Source organism: Oncorhynchus gorbuscha, linkage group LG04 (genome assembly GCF_021184085.1).
Source record: "Oncorhynchus gorbuscha isolate QuinsamMale2020 ecotype Even-year linkage group LG04, OgorEven_v1.0, whole genome shotgun sequence".
Classification (NCBI taxonomy): domain Eukaryota; kingdom Metazoa; phylum Chordata; class Actinopteri; order Salmoniformes; family Salmonidae; genus Oncorhynchus; species Oncorhynchus gorbuscha.
The window spans coordinates 49,219,728-49,238,261 of NC_060176.1; the positions used below are offsets into that span (position 1 = coordinate 49,219,728).

At 40.3% G+C, this 18,534-nt stretch overlaps 1 long non-coding RNA gene across 1 annotated transcript; it reads left to right on the top strand.

The window, feature by feature from the left end:
- Window positions 1–1,599: 1,599 nt before the first annotated feature.
- Window positions 1,600–17,558, top strand: LOC124033254. Its single transcript, XR_006838344.1, has 4 exons — window positions 1,600–1,769; window positions 2,465–2,593; window positions 16,517–16,572; window positions 17,469–17,558. It is a non-coding gene; the product is annotated as an uncharacterized LOC124033254 (long non-coding RNA).
- The last annotated feature ends 976 nt before the right edge of the window (window positions 17,559–18,534 follow it).

The window sequence follows — 18,534 nt, forward strand, 5'->3', positions numbered from 1 at the left end:
CTTTCAATGTGCAGGTCATCTGTGAGTCACATTTGGCTTTGTTGAATGTAGCGACCAAATGGCCAGGTGGGACACATGATTCATTCATTGTGCAGAACTGTTCAGTCGGCCTTAACCTCCAGGAAGGAGCTGTTGAGGATGGATGGCTTATTGGTAAGTGACTTGTGTATATTTTTCAAGGTTTTATTTGCCATGTTAGACCTCTTCTGGGAAACAATATTTAAATGTTGTGTTCATAACTGCAGGAGACTGGGGCTAGCCATGAAAAACATGGCTGACTCCCCTCACAAACCCCTCAAACCAACTACGCAAGGTACCACCAAGCCCAGGGACGCACAAGAACAGTGGAGTGCACCATAGGCCTGCTGAAAGGGTGTTGGCTGTGCTTGTCTGGGACAGGAGGCACACTGTGATACAAACTCCGCAAGGTCTGCCTCTGAAATGACATTCCTTCAAATGCCATTACGTGAATGTAATACAATGTGAGAATTCCTTTTTAGGTTTGCTACATTGTCAAGGCTTGCAGTGTGCTCCACAACATTGCCATCAAAAACGACATTGCACTGAATGATCCACCCTGACCCGATGAGCCCATGCCTGACAGGGAGTGTTTCCCACCACCCATAGCTCTGGCACTGAGGACCAGAGTCAATATCATACAACAGTTTCAGTTATCTGTTCTTCCAAATATTGTAATTAAAGTAACAAGGAAAACACATTTACATTGCACCAGAATTTGTCTCACGTTTGACACAATCAACAACTTCTTTCAATGATTGATTTATCTCAGGCCATTGCATACATCCTCCAGCTGCTCTTTAAGTCCAAGAATCTCTTGTTTCAGGACTGCGCCAGTCAAAACATGCGGTGCAGCTGAGGCGCTCGCCAAAGAGGAAACCTTCTTGTAGGCCTAGGGATGGCTAAGGGGTCAGGCGAATCACCCACATCTAAAGATTTCATGTTTTATTTTTTTAATATTCATTTGTTTCAAATATTTAGATGTGTCCATGTCTGAATATGGTTGTGAAAATAAAACTTGACTTACTATCAGTTGGTGTGTCTGGTATTCCTTCAGGGTCTGGAAGCGGGTCCTCAGTATCACCATCACAAATGATGCCAGACACTGAGGTCTCTCCAATTATGGTGCCAATCCGCTGGTCCATAGCACACAGTGAAGAGTCACTCTGCCCACCTCCTGTTGCACTTATCCCTTTTGTGGATTATATTTTTGCCTATGTTTTCAAATCAAACCATTTCATTAACTGTTCTGTACTCAAATGAGGCAGAATTTACCACAGCTCTAACCTGCTTCCAAGCAGTATTATTTAGCTTATTTGTCAAGCCATTGCTGGTGGCTCCAAAAAAAGTATGGCTTGTTTTGCTTCCACGTCGATGATCAAAAGTTATATTTCTGCGTCAATTTTTTATTTTCTTTGAAGTGGTTATTGAGGGGAGATATCTTGCAGCCCACTGGCTCCACCCCTGTGCCTGATATGGACTTCCTGCCCCAATGAGGCAAGGCTGTGGATCGTTAAAGCCAGGGAGTGCTTGGGGATAAAGGAGGAAGCAGCCTGCACAAAGGGGCAAAGTAGGAGAGAGCTAAGTGCGTTGTAAAGAGTGGGCGAAGAGCGAGCAATATCTGTGAGATTACCTGTTGTGACCTGGACTGTCGGACTACATCCCTTGTGTACCGGACCGGATTGGCTGAGGAGCTGAGTGTGAGGATTACTTCTGGAAAACAGAATGAAAAACGGCTTGTGGACTGTGAGGTGATTAGTGAATTCCCTCTTCTCAGTGTACCAAAACCCTGTTTCCGATGAATGGAACCATTTCTGATCAATGCCACGATTCAGAGAGGGCACAGGGCCCTCTCTGGGTATTTTATTTATGTCTAGCAGAGAGTCAATCAGCTCCTTGAAATCCATTTTCATCTTCAGAGCTGCCTTTCTTAAAACCCACATGGACTACAATAGAATCATTGTCCATGTCCTGGCATAGTACATTCAGGAGCAGCTTAGTAATGTAATTTACTCAAGCTCTGGGATAGGACATAGTTTTTGCAACAGTCACATTTCTTACCGTGGAGCTGCCCAAAATCACAGCTGGGGGGAAGGATGAGGGAATCCGCCCACTCTTCACATGATGGTACAGGCCTCCGACAGATGGAGAAGCCCTGCTCGATCCATAGCACAGATGGAAGGTTTCCAACGTTGACTTCAAAATCGTAGGGGAAGGAGTATGAGGTAGGCACAGGGGCCGTAGACCCAGGTAATCCCAGTAACGAAGGTGCAGGAAGATCAGGCTCCAGGGTGGCGAAACTATTCGTTGTTTGTATCCGCTCCGGGCCTCCCGTTGGGAGGCTGTTTTGCGGCAGGCCACTGTCTTTGGCTACCACGGCTCATGACATGCGACCATCGTTGATCGCTATGCTCCTCTTGCTGTGCTCCTTTGTCTTCGCTATCAGATGGAGAGGAGAGGCAGGAGATGGCTCCCCTGGCGAATGAACTCCAGGCAACACCGGCCAGTCGGATAACAACAAGATGGAGACCCATCCAACATGTGTGAACATCGTCCAGCCACTTCTGTAAAAAAGGTAAACATTCCACTCTGCCTAATTTCTTATGTAGGCCGGCTACCTGCGTGATCACGAAAGCCACCTCAAACCTATAATCTTCACAAAGCAAACAATTTCCGCATTTAAAATCTGAGTGATCCAGTTTGTCCCCAAAAAAGTAGATACAGCACTGTAACCGTTCCTTTACCTCTCCAGACAGAGGGCTCCATTGGAAAACTTAGTCCCAGATTAGTTATCAGTTTAGCTAGGTTAGCGGCTCTTTCAAGCAGACTTTAACCTGTCAGTTAAGCGGTACAAGAAATAGTGGTCCTAGCAGTTAAAAGCTAACCGTGTTGCAGAATCCATGCAAAAACAAGTTTGGTATTTATATTTAACAAATATTAGTTATGTTTTTGAGTTAAAATAACAAACCAAATGTTTACAGTGTTCAGCTGCACACTCTGCTGACATCAAGAGAATGCAGCAAGGCTAAATGTACACACAGCGGTACGCGCTAATGTTCCCAAATCCAATTAGCAGGAAAACACTGCCGTAAAATGTGCACCACACATGCGAGAGGTGCCTTGGGCAGAGATGGAAAAATCAGTTTGCATTTAGAGCTCTAAAGATGCCACAACTATCATGGGTTGCTAATATGACTAAGATGATGCCTTTGGCTGCTACACAATGAAAGTCTCTTAGGGATGATGCAGAATGTAGTTCCAGTGCAGGAACATCAATCAGCGGAAATTTCAGAGCGCCACCTATAGTTTTCGATAAAACTCAAACTTTCATTAAAACACACATGCAAGGTACTCTATTAAAGCTACACTTGTGAATCTAGCCACCAAGTCAGATTTGTAAAATGCTTTTCGGCGAAAGCATGAGAAGCTATTATCTGATAGCATGCACCCCCCAAAATACCAGAACGTCACCTAAACAACAGATTTTGTGGTAGCCGGCGCTACACAAAACACAGAAATAAAATATAAAACATTCATTACCTTTGACGAGCTTCTCTGTTGGCACTTCTATATGTCCCATAAACATCACAATTGGGTCTTTTTCCCGATTTTTAAATCCGTCATTGTATACCCAAAATGTCATTTCATGAAAGCAGGTCTGATCCAGGAAAATTCCCCTTTACAAGACGCAACGTCACTTTTTAAAATTACAAAAGTTGCCTATAAACTTTTACAAACTACATTTCTATTAATAAACATTAATAATCTATCAAATTGATCACGGGGCGATCTGTATTCGATAGCAGCAAGTCTTGAAATCATCCTCCATGTTTACACTTTCATAACATCCTGTGGTGCGCCTCAAGACAGGAAGTGCCTATACGTCATCTAACCAAGGATAAAGCAGCCATAAAATGCCAGTACTGGCGACATTGTGTGGAAGCTGTAGGCATTGTAATGGGATCCCTGTTTTTTTTTTTTTCACCTTAGACAATACATTGACTGGCGGATGAATTTTATTTGTTTTTGGTGAACAGTTTTCCCTGGGATTTTTACTCCTAAACACGTTCTGTTATAGCCACAGACACGATTTAACCAGTTGTAGAGACTTCAGAGTGTTTTCTATACACACATACTTATCATATGCATATACTATATTCCTGGCATGAGTAGCAGGACATTGAAATGTTACGCAATTTTTTTTAACGAAAATTCGCATCATCCCTAACAGGTTTTTAAAGAACAGGAGAGAGCATATGAGGCAGTCTTCATAAAATAATTCCCTCAACATTTCTATGGTGGATTTTGGCTATAGGTGACTTTGAAGCACGTTTAAACCTCTACGGGATTGGTGTCCCTAAACTGGTACAGTTGTTGCTCCTTATGTGACTAGAATGATGTTGTAAACAACGGCCAATTCCCGGGACACAGACATGTGTTATACAGGTAGAAAGCTTAAATTCTTGTTAATCTATTTGCAGTAGCTATTAGAGCAAAAAAATGCCATGCTATTTTTTTGAAGATAGTGCACAACAACAAAATACTTATCACAGCAACTGGTTTGAGACATTCACCTGAGGGTAAACTATGTACTTGCATTCAGTAATCTTGCTCTGATTTGTCATCCTGAAGGTCCCAGAGATCAAATGTAGCATAGTTTTGTTTGATAAAATATATATTTTTAATGCAAATGTAGTAACTGGGTTCAACAGCTTGACCCTACTGCTGTCTCTGGCTTCACATTTGAGCAAACTCCTGGCAGACTTGATACAAAATATTGTGTAGTGAAGTAATTCTTCACTAGATCAGTCTGAAACTGTGTACAAACTGCTGCCATCTTGTGGACAACATCTAAATTACACCTAGACTCCTATGTTAATGTATGGCCTTTATTTTGCATTTCAAAGCTGATAGAACAAAATAATAAATAGAAAATACATGTTTTTTTGTTTATTATCTTTTACCAGATCTAATGTGCTATAGTTTCCTACATTAATTTCAAGAATCATTTTTTAATTCATGAGGATTTGTCCGCTTTTTCTCATCTTGTCTTTTTGGTTCCGACTCCTTCGCTCTTGTGCTGTGTGCACCTTCCCATTTACACCAGAGATTTATATAATGGCGATATGCACATCTCTGCCCTAATAATGGGAGTCATCCCACAAATAGAAATGCAGGCAACAAGCTGCATTTTTGACAGACTATTATACTAGCTGTCTAGTCTGTGTTTTAAATGTTCAATAAGCCATAAAACAGAATTGTATAAAGAACTAGCTACTCATTTTTATTCTAGTAATAAAGTAGGCTACTTGATTTTAATATGTGAACAAAGTGGTCAAGATAACACGTTATTCAAACAGTTGGAGATGGACAGACAAAGCAACTGTTCTACCTTCTTAGCTAGCAAATAGATCCATGTTGGCTAAACTTGAAATATAAAGGTTAGCTGGCTATTCACTAGCACGTGGGTTGAGAGCTTGTTGATGAGACCTGCTTTACTTTTTTATAGCCTAATGCCTGCTACAAGAAGTTAGTCATTATTAGTGAATGTGTATTTTGCATGGTTCTGGTAAAACATTTTTTACAAAAATGGCCATTTTCATAGACAGACTTGAAAGCCAGATTAGTGATTATTGCAAAAAATAAGGTTAAACTGTTTTGATAAACAATCAAATTATTAGTCAGTCTTTGTTGTGTAAGGCTTATATTTAGCCTATATATACAAATGTATGTGGACACCCCTTCAAATTAATTAACAGAAAATATATTGATGCTAATGATAGGCCTAACTATCTTCTGGTAGATGGAAAGGCTTTCCCAAAAAACAATGGAAAGTTAATTAGCTACAAAGTAGCCTGTTATAGGTTGTACCAATCAGAAAGAAAGGTTCTAAGGAGGAGACAAATCATTTTGTGAATAGCTAAATCATTTGGGAAAGTCACAACAACTGATGACGTTCTTCAGGCAGTTAAATGTCTAGAAAGAAGAAAATCGCCAGGCTTGGATGGATTCCCAGTGAAATTCTATGACTGATTTTCAGAAAAGCTACTCATGCCAATGATCACCACAGCTCTTTTAAAATGCATCATTCCAGAGAGTCTCAACACTGCAATTATCACATTATTTTAAAAGAGATAAGGATCCTTTGCAATGTGGTTCGTATCGCCTTGTCTTTATTAAACGTTGACTATAAATTTATCACAAAAATATTAGTGTCGTCTGGAACAAATATTTCAAAAGCTAATTTATATAATTTAAACTGGATTTATCCAGGGCCGTTCATTTTCAGACAATTTACACAGATTATTGAACATTATCTACCTCTGAGGATCATACCTCTCCCAAAGTAGCAGTATCTCTTGATGCCGAAAAGGATTTCAATAGAGTAGAATGGGATTATCTTGTACTGGTTCTACAGATATTTTAATTTAATATTCTGTTCATGGTTCAAGACACTGTATAACTCTCCTAAATCCTGGTTAACACTAATGGGTGTAGCTCTAGTCTTGTTATCTTATTATGAGGAACAAGACAGGGTTGCCCTTTATCCCTGTATCTATTTGCCCTGGCTACCGAGCCATTTGCATCGGCCATCCGCCTTTCAACCGATGTTACTGGAATTCAAGTCAGGGCTTAGTCACAAGTGATCTCATTATGCTGATGTTTTTCTGTATTTGACAGAATCTTTATTTTAACCTCACTTCTCGGGATGCTCAATGTATTTAACTCTATTTCAGGATGCAAAGTAAATTGGTTTAAAACTGACAATGACAATGTCTAAATTCAATGCTGAATCAGTAGAATGTACTTTCCCATGGAAATAGTCTCATGAACACATTCAGTATCTTGGGGTGTTGATCCCTTGTAAATGTGATGATGCATATAAAATCATCTCCCTATCATATCTAAAATTGAAAGTGATATTACAAGATGGAATTGATTGCCAACTTCCTTTTTTGAAGAGTGAATATAATTAAAAGGAACATTCTACCCAGACTTAACTATCTTTTCCAGACTCTGCCCATTATGGTACTGAAACATTTATTTTCCAAGATCCAAAGCCTAATTATTTATACATTTTATTTGGAAAGACCGTACCCTAGGGTTCAAATTAACCTACTATATAAAGCAGGAGGTTTGGGTATACCCCATCCAAAGTGTACTACTGCGCCGCTCAGTGAATAGCAATTAGACAATGTATGGTGCAATCACCGGAGGCCTGTGTAAAGATGGAAGTCCACCGTGTATTCCCATAAGATCTACATTATATAATTTACTTTGGGGCAAAAAAAAGGAAAAGTTATTACTAATAATCCTAAGATATGGCATGCAGCCCATAAATTCTTGAAATGGGACCTTCCCTTATCCTATCTGGAAGAACCCATCTCTGCCTTAGATATTTAATCAGATTGTATTGGTCACATACACATGCCTAGCAGATGTTATTGCGAGTGTAGCGAAATGCTTGTGTTTCTAGTTCTGACAAGGCTTGGGTTAAGCCTTGGTATGATAGAGGCATCAAAAAAGTGCAACATCTCTTTTATGAAGGTAATTTCGTTCATTCAATGAAAGAAATTACAATCTTCCCACTCAAGTCACCATCGAGCGACGGAAAGGAAGCACTATCACTGCCCGGCCATCCCGAGTTCATCGGACCAGTCAATTTTGCATTTCTGCAGTATTTTTGAGCATGTCAAATTCATGATGGTAAATGACCATTGAAACATATTGCAAATGGACAGCCGTGCACCTGGTGATTGGAACCAGTTACCAGGAGCGAATTCTTGGAAATGGTTTTGAATGCCTTTAGGAGGGTGCAAGGGGTCCACAGCTGGGAAGGGAACACCTCCCAACCATGGTCATTTTGGATGTTTTTCATAAAATTGTTAAATGACAAGAGTCCCACTTCTCCCTCATCATACATGACAAATAAACCTAGGTTGATTCATGGCTTGTATTCGCCTACATTAATTTCACATGCACATATCCTTGCTTCAGGTCCTGAGCTACAGGCAGTTAGATTTGGGTATGTCATTTTGACGAAAATTGAATAAAGGGCAATCCTTCTAAAATAACTCTGAAGGTGGGAAATAAGATGATGATGTGTGTCAGATGGAACCACTTAGAAAAAGATAATTAATTAATTGAAATGTACCACTGTACTTCAACAATCTATTTAATACCAATATTTGAATAATTGTATCTATTTTGTTTGCTTTTATTATAATTATTATTTTTGCTTGATTTCTTGTTATTAGTGATGTTCATGACTTGTGTTTTTTCTGCTCTTTTCTCTTCCAGAGGGAACAGATGGGTTGTCAGGGAGAGGGAAGGTGGGAAATTGGGTGAGGGGTGGGGTTAAAAGTGGGTGGGCAAGAAAATACCATTTGGTGTAAGATGAATGACTGTTCATTTGTATATTATGTCATTGTTCAGGAATAATTGTGAAAATTTAATGAAAACAAATTTTAAATGCCTACCTGGAATCATGATTATTTTTTTTGCATCAATCCAGTGGCCATTTGTTTTGCACTCCATCTCATGTGCGCTACAAAAACTACAGAACATTTATTAGATTTTTCCCAGACATCAAAAGTGGTCTCCTGATGTGGTTTAACCATTGCTGTGGACTTCGAACATCTAATTTGGTAGTTGCTTAATTTAAAAAGTGTGACTTTGTGAGTGAACCTATTGAGACAATGGCTTTTTGTTTGTTGCCAAATTAGAGTATGCAGTACCCACTTCTCCAGGCACCATTTACACTACTGGTAAATGCGTAAGTGCAATGGCACAATTCCTATATCTAATAGGCCTAGTTTACACACATGGGTGATTGTGATGTGTTCACTTCATAGATCACTTTTATTGCAACGCTGGTGATATGTGTCAAGGCTGGTGATATGTGTCAAGGCTGGTGATATGTGTCAAGGCTGGTGATATGTGTCAAGGCTGGTGATATGTGTCAACGCTGGTGATATGTGTCAAGGCTATAGCCTAATATTTAAGTTGTAGTCGCCTGTCACAATTGAAATGGTTGGCCCATTCCATAGCCTAAGTAGGATAAATGATTCATTGAATTCAGTGCTTTTAATGACAACACGGGCAACAACGTGTCCCGTGCTTAGTAGTAACCCCATGGGAGTCACAGATCATCTGACAAAAGAAGCAAGGGATATCATTGAGTTGAATGACTGTTTCGGAAAATAAGTTTCTTGAACGTGTAGGTTAATGTATGTGTTTGTTTATGCTGTGAAAAATATTTTCTATTCACGTACACCTTCATTTGGTGCAGAGGGTCTTTGAATGGAGATATGGGTCCCATCTATGTCACCAATGACACTTGGAAAATCTGTGGGATGAATTGGCCAATTTATTTTATCATGTTGCCTAGGTTTATAAATTTGAGATTAATAAAGTAGTCAACTGACCGCAGCCTACTGTAGGCTTCCTGTAATTCCGTAAAGGTCCTCCTTGATGGACAGCTTGATGGTCAGGGAATGCAACAAAGACGTCAAAATATTTAAGATCCTTAAGAGTCTATTGATGCACACGTGCGTCAGTCTAAGTAATATAATTTCTCCATCAAAATCTGTCACTTTAAGATAGATATATTTTTGCATGGGCTGCCTCTCAATCCACCACATCCGCCTATGTCGACCTTCTGTGGTGGAAGGTGGCGGAGCTACAGCTGTGTTTGTTAGACCATGAGACACCCCGAAAATTGATGTTCTCACAAAAACATCTGTAGTATCTGAAAGGTTTGGTCTACAAACTAATGGCCACTCTATGGAAAGGGGAATCTCTCAAATGACAGTATTCTCCGTTTTGCTCTATGACTCCCACAATTGTCACAGGACTCGTTTGAAGATAACCCATGCAAACAAATGGAGGTAGTTTTGTGCCACTAAAAATAAGGGGTTAAATATGTGTCCAAAACAAATATTTCCTGAACTTTATTATATTTCCTAGATATACGACACCACGCTGCATACTTCTGGCCCTTCCTTGGACACTGTGCTATCTAACCTCCAAACGAGCTTCAATGCCATACTTCACTCCTTCCGTGGCCTCCAACTGCTATTAAACACTAGTAAAACCAAATGCATGCTTTTCAACCGTTCTCTGCCTGCACCCGCACGCCTGACTAGCATCACCACCCTGGATGGTTCCGACCTAGAATATGTGGACATCTATGTACCTAGGTGTCTGGCTAGACTGTAAACGCTCCTTCCAGACTCATATCAAACATCTCCAATCTAAAATCAAATCTAGAGTCGGCTTTCTATATAAATATATTCTATATTTCTATATATAGCTTTCTTCACTCACGCTGCCAAACTTACCCTAGAAAAAGCTGACTATCCTACCGATCCTCGACTTCGGCAACGTAATCTACAAAATAGCTTCAAATACTCTACTCGGAAAACTGGATGCAGTTTATCACAGTGCCATCCGTTTTGTTACTAAAGCACCTTATACCACCCACCACTGCGACCTGTATGCTCTAGTCGGCTGGCCCTCGCTATATATTAGTCGCCAGACCCACTGGCTCCAGGTAATCTACAAGTCCATGCTAGGTAAAGCTCCGCCTTATCTCAGTTCACTGGTCACGATGGCAACACCCACCCGTAGCACGCGCTCCAGCAGGTGTATCTCACTGATCATCCCTAAATCCAACACCTCATTTGGCCGCCTTTCCTTCCAGTTCTCTGCTGCCTGTGACTGGAACGAATTTCAAAAATCACTGAAGTTGGAGACTTTATCTCCCTCACCAACTTCAAACATCTGCTATCTGAGCAGCTAACCGATCGCTGCAGCTGTACATAGTCCATCGGTAAATAGCCCACCCAATATACCTACCTCATCCCCATACTGTTTTTATTTATTTACTTTTCTGCTCTTTTGCACACCAGTATCTCTACCTGCACATGACCATCTGATCATTTATCACTCCAGTGTTAATCTGAAAAATTGTAATTATTCGCCTACCTCCTCATGCCTTTTGCACACAATGTATATAGACTTTTTTTTTCTTCTTTTTTCCACTGTTATTGACTTGTTTATTGTTTACTCCATGTGTAACTCTGTCTGTTCACACTGATATGCTTTATCTTGGCCAGGTCACAGTTGTAAATGAGAACTTGTTCTCAACTAGCCGACCTGGTTAAATAAAGGTGAAATAAAAATTAAATAAAAAATATAGGACAGACACTTCAAAACCTTATTCCTCATGACACATTTATGGAATCTACACAATTCTAAATCTAATAGCTAAATGATCCATGGTATTACCATATTTTTTTCTCTCAATATGTTAGCTTAGTACCCCCCCCTTGCCAAATCGTTCAGCATTGCCCACATTCTTATAGGAAACTTCAAGTGACAAAACGAGTGTTACAAAGTGGGATTCAAATTGATTTAATTGTCATTTTTTGTCAACGATCTACACAAAACAATTATAATGGAAAATAAAACACGGTCTTGATTAGATAGGAATTCAACCCCCTGAGTCAATGCATGTTAGAATCACATTTGGCAGTGACTACAGCTGTTAGTCTTTCTGGGTAAGACTCAGAGCTTTGCACACCTGTGTTTGACCATTGTTCATAAATACATTCGTCAAGTTGGTCATTGCTAGACAGCCATTTTCAAATATTGCCTTAGACAATTTAAGTTAACTGCAACTAGGCCACTTGGGAACATTCAATTAAGCAGTTCCAGTGTATATTTGGCCTTGTGTTTTAGGTAGTTGTCCTAATCTCCTAGTGTCTGTTGGAAAGCAGACTGAACGTATCTCTACTCCGTTTTATTTTTATCAACAAACTCCCTCGTCCTTTCCGATGACAAGCATACTCATAACATGATGCAGCCACCACCATGCTTGAACAAAATAGAGAGTGGTACTCAGTGATGTGTTGTGATGGATTTACCCCGAACATAACCCTTTTTTTTCAGCACAAAAAGTACATGTATTTGCCATATTCTTTGCAGTATTTTGTACAGGCTTCCTCCTTTTCATACTGTCATTTGTTAGTATTGTGGAGTAACTGAAATGTTGTTAATCCTTAGTTATCTCCTATCACAGCCATTAAACTCCAACTATTTTAAAATCACCATCGGCGTCATGGTAACATCTTTGAGCGGTTTCCTTACTCTGCGACAACTGAGTTAGGAAAGGTGTCTGTATCTTAGTAGTGACTTGGTGTATTGATATACCATACAAAGTGTAATTAATAACTGCACCATTGTCAGGAGCAAGGAGTATGGGTAGCCAGGCAACAAGCCTTACTGTCGGACAAGAATCTGATTGGCAGAGAAGCCCATTCTTTATTTACCAGCACAGGCTAAGGTCAAGTTAACCTAGTAGGTAGAAGGTTTGCTATAGAGTATTCGTTGCTATGGTTTCTGATCAGGCTATACATCACGTTCAATTTCTGAAACCATAAATTCTGAGGTTGCTCAAATTCTGGTATGACGGATTTCACTAACTCACTAATCCGGCTTTCTGGAATACCCCTCAGGTATGTGCGCTTTGTAAGCAATCAATTTCCATGAAAAAGAGAAACAACAGATGTAATCTCAGGCCCCCATTGGCAAGTAGACTAAAGTTGTCCATTCTTGCCCTACAGTCTGGTGGAATGTGTCTGTAGTCAGACTGACATAGTTCCACTTTTTGACCAGAGCAGATTGTTCCTTTTGTTTGTCCGAATGTCACAAACGCAAAAGTGAAATGTACTTTTCTCAGTCTTGCTCACTAGCCCTCTTAACTTACCCTCAGTAACAGAAATAGGAAAAAGGACCACAGGGGGATGCTGTTGCTCCACTCCTCTGATCGACAGTATGAGTGGTGAGTCTGGGTGTGGACCATTCCCAGCCCAGACAATTCACGTTACAGTACCTTCTGTGCTCAACTGAGGAGCCACATTCTACACGGGTCCACAGAATATTCACTGAGTATAGCAAACATTAGGAACACCCTCCAAATATTGAGTTGCCTCAATTCATCAGGGCATGAAGGTGTTGAAAGTGTTCCACAGGGATTCTGGCCCATGTTGACTCAAATGCTTCCGACAGTTGTGAAAAGTTGGCCGGATGTCCTTTGGGTGGTGGACCATTCTTGATACACACCGGAAACTGGTGAGCGTGAAAAACCCTGCATCGTTGCAGTTCTTGAGACAAACTGGTACGCCTGGCTCCTACTACCATATCCCATTCAAAGGCACATAGATCCTTTGTCTTGCCCATTCACCCTCTGAATGGCACACATACACAATCCATGTCTCAATTGTCTCAAGGCAAATCCTTGTTTAACGTGTCTCCTCCCCTTCATCCACACTGATTGAAATGGATTTAAGTGACATCAAAAAAAGATCCTAGCTTTCACCTGGAATCACCTGGTCTGTCTATGTCATGGATACTCAATGTATGTGGATCACTGAATATATATATATATATATATATATACACCCCAAGTTGAAGCTACAATCTGCATGCATTAACTTTCATCACTCCCATAGACATACAGTATGATATAATTGGTCATTCCAGATGTGGTGTAGATAAAGCTGTATGGAACTGGGGAGGAGCAGCAGTTTATACATGCTTGAGCAGCCCCAACCCCTGTTTATTTATTTCCCACATCCTGCCTTCCAATTGCCTTTCACACTCTCCCTGCTGCATAATCATGTTTGTGGTTTTGATAATAATGCCAGTACTCAATGTGTAAGCCTCGGATGGCTGGATGCTGTACAAGGTCGCCCACTATTTGCCCTTAACATTTCCCTTAATCCACCTAATCTGTTGTGCATCAATGTCTATTTAGCAAATCTCTGATTTAACTCCTCTGATTCGTCCAAGGCTTTCAAAACATTTCATAACATTTCACAGCTCGCATAGCACTCTGACACAGTCATGTTTGCGTGCAGCTTTCTGTAAGTGCTAATGATAGTATAACCATAGTGTTTGGCAAGGCCACCTTCGGTCCAAAGAGGACTGCTGGACACATTTCTCATTGGATTTCCTGTTTGGATTTTGTGCTGGGTGTGGTTTTGCCAAGTCAGAAAAATCTGGGTGTATTTTTAAAAGCAAAATGTTCCATGTCCCATTCCTCTTGAATACACCATACTGAGTATACAAAACATGAAGGATACCTGCTCTTTCCATGACAGACTGACCAGTTGAATTGAGGTGAAAGCTATGATCCCTTATTGATGTCACATGGGTGGTTGGTTGTGTGCAACTCAATATTAAGGTGTTCCTAATGTTTTGTATACTCAGTGTATAACTTCATCCATCTCTTTGTAAACAAGATGAATAACTACTTTTTAGTAAAGTTCTATTTATCAGGAAATGTCAGGACAAGTAACGTTTGACCACAGGTGGCCGGTGGCACCTTAATTGGGGGAAATGGGCTCATAATAATGGAATGGTTATGAACACATTTAACACATGGTTCCATGTATTTGATTCCATTCTCTCCATTCCAGCCATTATTATGAGCCATCCTCCCCTCAGCAGCCTCCTGTATGTTTGACCAATGTTGTCTGACTCTCAGTCAGTCCATCGGTAGCTTTTATCACACAAGCACTTCTCGTCTCGGAATTTTAAGAAAATCTGTACCATTGCTAAGCGGAGACTGGGCGGCGGGGTAGCCTAGTGGTTAGAGCGTTGGACTAGTAACCGAAAGGTTGTCAGCTCGGGGATTCGAACTTGCAAGGTACAAATCTGTCGTTCTGCCCCTGAACAGGCAGTTAACCCACTGTTCCTAGGCCGTCATTGAAAATAAGAATTTGTTCTTAACTGACTTGCCTAGTAAAATAAAGGTAAAAAAAAAAATTATAAAATAAAGGATCCAGACAGACCTCTTCTCCTCTAGATGAGAAAGACGTATGAGAGCAAGTAAGATTTGACCAACATTGTCTTGTCGACCTTAACCTTTTTGAGCTCCGAGAGGAGACAGTGGAAAGGATCCATACTGTACCGCCAGATGTACTCCGCAGCCACTCCCATACTGTGGCACTCTGTTCTCTCAGCACACTGCGCCGGGCCGCCAGCCATGAGCCTTGACTAATCGGTGTCAGCTGTTGTCCTCACCACATTTCTCAGTAGAATATCCTGTTGGTTTATCTGGAGTTTTTAATGACGCTCATGTTTTGTTTACTTACTCCCCCGCCGTCGTGAGTCATGGCGGGAGGGAGAGAGTCCTCCAGAAGGTATCACGTTCATCATCATGTATCTGTTTTATTAGAGGGAAAGTATCAAGGCTCACTCAAGCCAGCGAAAGAGAAAGTCACAGACAAACACACATCTTGATTAATAGCAGCATAGAACAATTGTCACAATTAATTTGTGTTTGTCAGAGGCCTCAATAGAAGGCACACACATTATCTGTAAAGCAGCATCCAGTGATGTGATAGACAATACAAAACGTCAACACAAATGACCTTTGGCTGTGTGTGTTTCTGTATTGGAGGAGGATTCATTCCCTTTATGGTTATAATGGCTTTCAAAGGTTCTGGGAACGAAAAATGGATCTGGACATGAAGAGTTAGGGCTGGATTCAGTCTGCATTGCTGAAGTATTGCAGAATATCTGAATTAAAATATAGCGGAGAGTGGTGTAAGTTGAGGTTAAAGGGTTCAGCCCCCTCTTGTTTCTAGGAAACCATATTAAGGAAGATGACAGGCATCTTTTCATGGAGTCTGTGAAGGAAGAAACAATGTGGGAAAAGTTGTCCAAAAAACTGCTTTTCACAATGTAAAATGTGTTTGTGTTATAGGTTGTATTGTACTTAAACCAAAGTAGATATTGTAAGCTAGTTTTATACATCAGTTGGGGTCTCCATAAGCTACAGTATGGGGTCCTAAACCTGGCATGAAAGTGTAGCTTCGTGGGCTAATATAGTCAAAATGTTTGGCCACCATACCCCATACAAATCATGATTACATTTAGTCAGTTTTATGCAATGTGTCATGCATATGAACTCAAGATGCCCCTGTGTATACAAACGTAAAACAAGCAGGGGTCTAGCGCCCCTTGAGGTTCTTGTGAGAGCAAGACATTTTCATCGACAATGATATGTCACCCACAATGTCAAACCTTCTGTCTGTGATTTTATAAAGAGCAAGAACAAAACAAAAAGAGTGCGATCTCATCTGTTTCTTTCTTATGGCCTCTAGAACATCCACCATCCTCCTCTGCTTCCTTCCTTCCTCTCCATTTCGTGTTTACAATAGCACTAATGAATCCTATCTGTTTATCAGGCTTGGCATGCTGCAAAGCCGTAGCCAAGCCTGTTATGATGCACTGTCATGTTCCTAAATCATGCGCTCAATTGAGAGGCAGCGGGTGTCACGGTGGCGGCTGTGTTAGCTATGTTAGCTATTTTGTCAGACAGGACAAAAGCCCAGCACCCACTCATGGAAGCGGAGATGGGATAATGATCACTAATTAATTGTGCACCGGGGGGTCGCGGGCCTCATCTCTCCTCCACCGGCAGGCACACAGAAGACATGTGAGTGGATGATTCACCCGCCACAGCAGGAGATGAGGCAGGTGAGGGGGGGGGGGGGTGTGTGTGTGTGACTGCCCAGAGACGTGTGTAACTCACCAGGGCTGTATTCTGATTTGAAACATTATGAATGTTGCATATATAAATAGAATGAAAAGAGCTGCCATGATTCCCTGTTCAATCGGACAGAAAATCCTTCAACCATTAAATACACGTCTATTTGAATGCTCTGTAACATGACATATTTCTTAAAAAAGCAACCACTTACCATCCACATGTCTAAGTGGTTGGGAGGGAAAGGATTACTGAGCTGTTTGGGCTGAGATTGACATGGATTCCTCTCTCTACAGTGTTGATTAATAATCAATTAAGGTCCCAATCAATTAAATCCAGACATTGTAATGAGCTGTCTAACAAGCAGTTCTGCACACCCAAGCCATACAATGCCTACAGTTTAATCAAAAATAGGTCTATTGATATTTTTAAGGATGGATTTTTAAGCATTTTTTTCACCAGATGAGGTCTGAAGTGGTTGTTATTAAGTAGAGCATTCCTAGAACCACTTGAAGTGTAGTGGATGTATTCACTACTGAATATTCAGTAGTTAGGCACTTGAAAGGGATTCAGTGGAAGGGGCTTTAGACCCAGCTCAGTTGTTAATTGATGACATGCCCTACAAAAATGGATGTTGAATATGTATGTATGGAATCATCATTAGCACATGTTCATACTTTATAGGCGTGATGCAACACAGGGAAATATTTTATGAAAGAAGGCACCTTACTTTTAATGAAATCTCTATAAAAAGGTAGTCTTTTGAACTTACAGTATATTGAAGGACATGGGGTGGGAAAAGTGGTGACCTCGTTTTTGATAATGTGGGTGTGATTATTTTTGGTTTGAAGAGGTAGATGCCTGTATGATGTTTTGTCTTTTTCAGGACCTCAAAGATGGGTTGGTTGTTTAGCTGCTCACCGGTCAGTTATGTTGCTATCGGGCAAAACAGATGATGGTGACGTAGATTGTTGACAACATGTAAACTATATTTTGTGTTCAATGTTTATAGAACATATAAATACATTTGCACAACGGGCACTTTTGTCTCTCAACTACATTACATTTACATTTAAGTCATTTAGCAGACGCTCTTATCCAGAGCGACTTACAAATTGGTGCATTCATTCAACTACATGTTGGTGGTTTAGCTCGCTAGAGAATTTTTGCCATATCATTGAAATGAAATCAGTCAAAACAAGACATGATATCAAGAACAAGATGAAACGAGTCACTTACAATTTCCCACATGGCAAGTTCTTGTCAGTGTTGGTAGCTATCTGGCCATCCAGAATCACAAAAACTCACTGACTTCTGCCCCATTGAAGCATGCAAATTGCTTACGTGACGGAAAATTGTTTTCATGGCGGACAGGTAATGGCGGACTGAACGAAGTTATGTGGAGCACCTCAAGATAAAACGTAATATTCAATATCGGCAAGTTAAACTAAAATATTAGAACTACACAATCTGGTGGGTGATAACCTTCAATTTGGATAAGAACACAAATCTTAAGACTAGAGACATTTATCGACAAATATTACAAAAACAAGCAACACCCAAACATGACGGAGAGCAAGACAGGGGAACCGATTCCAAAACAAAAACGTGACTCTTCTACAGACAGACTATTTAATATTTTCACCACCGGGAATGGTAAATTTCGAACTGTTAAAATCAATAAATGACAAACTGGGTATACTTGAATTAGTTAGTAAGGATATAAGAGTTGAAGGCAAGCCTCGAGATGAGTGATGGGGCTTTCAATGTTGTTCAGATGATGGATATACTTTTATAATGATTTATACGTCTTATTTATTTATTGTCATGGTGGAACAGTTTTTAAATAAATTATACCCTTGATGTATTTATTGTCCTATCGTGGGAAACTACATTTTTAAAATAAATGATATCTAATTATTTATTTATGATCCTAATTTAATGGTATGGTC